This window comes from Ailuropoda melanoleuca, unplaced genomic scaffold (genome assembly GCF_002007445.2).
Source record: "Ailuropoda melanoleuca isolate Jingjing unplaced genomic scaffold, ASM200744v2 unplaced-scaffold3385, whole genome shotgun sequence".
Taxonomy (NCBI): domain Eukaryota; kingdom Metazoa; phylum Chordata; class Mammalia; order Carnivora; family Ursidae; genus Ailuropoda; species Ailuropoda melanoleuca.
This window is the reverse complement of record NW_023204781.1, coordinates 9,915-13,629: the sequence shown is the minus strand read 5'-3', so window position 1 is coordinate 13,629 and position 3,715 is coordinate 9,915. Positions and strand designations below refer to the sequence as shown.

The 3,715-nt window shown below is 36.6% G+C and overlaps 1 pseudogene; it reads left to right on the top strand.

Annotated features, from left to right (window-relative positions):
* Nucleotides 1–1,135: 1,135 nt before the first annotated feature.
* Nucleotides 1,136–2,277, top strand: LOC117798758 (annotated as a pseudogene).
* The last annotated feature ends 1,438 nt before the right edge of the window (nucleotides 2,278–3,715 follow it).

Here is a 3,715-nt window from a genome sequence, read left to right as displayed (position 1 = left end):
CTAACCCTGTTCCGTGGAGCTGAGATCAATAAAACAGTTTACATATGTTGGCAGATATGAAGGGAGAATTTAAACAGGGGAGAGACTAAAGAACTTAATCTTTGAGCTTTTTCTCATAAAGATGATGTCATATAGTCTTTAGGGACAAAGATAAAATTTTAAGTCATAGTATTACAAATATTTGTAAGAGGAACAGACTCTTATTTTAACAATAAAGAAACCACGAAGAAAAGTTAAATGCCTTTCCTGGGCTTTATGACAATATAATAGTAAACTTGGTAATAAAGCAGTCTTCTTCCATTGGATTCTTACTTACTTTCTGTTTCTGATGGGTTCAATGAGATAATTTATCCATGAATATGTTAAAAATCTTCTCTGGAAATTTATAAGAGCTCTGCAAATGTTCACTGAAATCTTTCTATAATGTCATTTATATGTGATATAATTTTTACATGTTCTTNTCATTTTCATAGCAGTCATATTTGAGAGTGGATTTCGGATGCGATTACTTTAAATTGGCTTGGGATGAACACAGTTTTAATAACTGCTCTACATTATCAGCCAAAAGTGCTTTCTTTTTTTTTTTTTAAAGATTTTATTTATTTATTTGACAGAGATAGAGACAGCCAGTGAGAGAGGGAACACAAGCAGGGGGAGTGGAAGAGGAAGAAGCAGGCTCACAGCAGAGGAGCCTGACGTGGGGCTCGATCCCATAACGCCGGGATCACGCCCTGAGCCGAAGGCAGACGCTTAACCGCTGTGCCACCCAGGCACCCCAGAGCCAGTGCTTTCTTAATTTTAGCTATTATCTTTAAGATTATATGGATAAATAGATAGACAAATATGTAGATAAGTATATGCCTTCTGGATGATATAATAGTCTCAATTTGATTGCTATATAATATCAAAAAAGAAAGTGTTATTTTCGACACCTATGACTTCAGTGGTATTTTGCTATGATCTCTAATATCCTATAATTATCTTTCAAACCAACATACCAATGAAGATGGAAAGAATAGTACAGATAAGTTTCATAGAGGAACAAAAGTCTGTGAAAGTGGATTCTTGTACCTTTTGCTTAAATAGAATCATACTTTCTCTTTTTTTCCCCTTGATATAGGTAGGTTTTCAGGACATGGATGTGGCCAATAAGTCTGTTTCTGAATTTGTTTTGCTGGGACTCTCTAGTTCCTGGGAACTACAGCTGTTTTTTTTTCATGGTGTTCTCACTGTTTTATGTAGCAACAATGCTTGGTAACAGCCTCACAGTCANTTTCTCTTTTTTTCCCCTTGATATAGGTAGGTTTTCAGGACAATGGATGTGGCCAATAAGTCTGTTTCTGAATTTGTTTTGCTGGGACTCTCTAGTTCCTGGGAACTACAGCTGTTTTTTTTTCATGGTGTTCTCACTGTTTTATGTAGCAACAATGCTTGGTAACAGCCTCACAGTCATCACTGTCTAGCCGACCNGGTCTAGCCGACTCTCACCTGCACTCGCCTATGTATTTCCTGCTCACCAAACTTTCCATCATTGATATGTCACTTGCTTCCTTTGCCACCCCTAAGATGATTACAGACTACCTCACTGGACACAAAACCATCTCCTTTAATGGCTGTATCACCCAGATATTTTTTCTACACCTTTTTACTGGCACTGAAATTATTTTACTTATGGCCACATCCCTTGATAGGTATGTTGCGATATGCAAGCCTCTCCGCTATGCTTCAATCATAAGCCCCGGGGTGTGTGTTGCCCTCGTGGTGGCTTCCTGGGCTGTAGGAGTCATGCATTCGATGAGCCGGGTCATCTTTGCTCTCACATTACCATTCTGTGGTCCCAATGAAGTAGACTGCTCTTTCTGTGACCTTCCTGTGGTGTTCCAGCTGGCCTGTGTGGACACTTATGTTCTGGGCCTCTTTATGATCTCAACTAGTGGCATAATGGCCTTATCCTGCTTTATTCTTTTATTCGATTCTTATGTTATTATCCTGGTCACTATCAAGCATCATTCTTCAAAAGGATCATCTAAGGCTTCGACCTGCACAGCTCATTTCATTGTTGTCTTCATGTGCTTTGGGCCGTGCATCTTCATCTGTATGTGGCCACTAAACAGTTTCCTTATAGATAAGCTTCTGTCTGTGTTTTATACCATCTTTACTCCCATTCTGAACCCAATAATCTATAACTGAAGGAATCAAGAAGTGAAGGCAGCTATGAGGAAACTGAAAAATAGGCTTCTAAATCCCAACAAGACAACTCCTTTGCTTTATTTTTAGTCTTAAATTCTAGTTCTTGTTTTAACTTCCTAGTGTGCTTCCTATATGCTACAGTTTTTGTGTACATAGCATTGTGACTAGACTTTTATTTCTGGAGTTTTCATCAAATTGTAATTGAATCAAATTGCAATCAAATTGTATATATTAAAATTACTCTCATATGGTTAAAATACATGTTAGATTTCAAAAAAGCAAATTGACAGAAACAATTTCTTCCAGAAGCAAAGACTATCTATAAAATGCCAGAGTCCCTGTTCCAGGTAAGAGATTCAATATTAATAATCTATTCACTGGAAAAGATGAATAAAAGGTGTGAAGAGAAGTACAGATTAAATGGGAACTAGAAGATAATAGCATTTATACACAATTTGTCACTGAGAGGCACCTTGGTGGCTTAGTCAGTTAAGTGGTTAAGCATCCAACTCTTGATTTCTGCTCAGGTCATGATCTCAGGGTCATGAGATTTAGACCCGTGTTGGGCTTCATGCTCGGCATGGAGTGTGCTTAGGATTCTCTCTCCCTCTCCCTACCATGCCCTCTCATCCTGGCTCTCCCCACCCCCTCTAAAAATAAAACAAAATAACTAATCACTGAGTTACTTAGAGAATTATCCCTAAAGCATGGCAAATTAGTAAGATTTCTATAAGCCTTAGAAACTCTATACTGCTACAGGAGTATCCTCTGACAGGCAGTGATTTCCTACATCTATCTCTGTATCATTCCTACTTAACATTTAACACAATTTGTAATCTTTTCTATTGAAGAAAACTCTAGATATATTTCATTATGAATGCTGATGATGTCCAAAGCAAACGTTATAAGCTGAAGCATCTCCACCACTCACTTCCAGCTAGTGAGCAAAGAAATACAGCCATGACAACTTTTGATGATGTATTATGAATACAGAGGCTGAATAATTCTGAAAATTAGAAAATATTATGAAATGAGTTTCAAAGCACTACATTTTGTTTCATACAGGTACTATGTCAGCTTAATGGCTGGGAAGTTAAAACTGGAATTAAATTAAGATAATTTATGGGGAGCCTATGATTTCATTTTAAAGTATTGCATTGATTTACAGTTTGGTTAAATTACTTTTCCCTTTTAATATTTGGTTGCAAAAATAAGAAATCTGTGCTTAGTAATATTGTCAATGTAGTAAGTATATTTCTTTATACAAATAGGGTTTTCTTTAGTTTTAAAAAGGTTCAAAATTGGCTTTAAGGTACACAAGCTATCACTACCACCTGCTGGTAGTTCCTGGAATTGCAAGTATTGAAAGTCATGAGAAATAATTTTCCTGTGTGCCTTGCTTTGCAAATCATGTTTAAATGATGGCACACATGAAAGAAAGAATTGTTATTTGAAACTGACTAAATGATACTTATAGTGTTCAATATATTATCCAACTTTTATGAACAAGAAAGTATCTGTTACA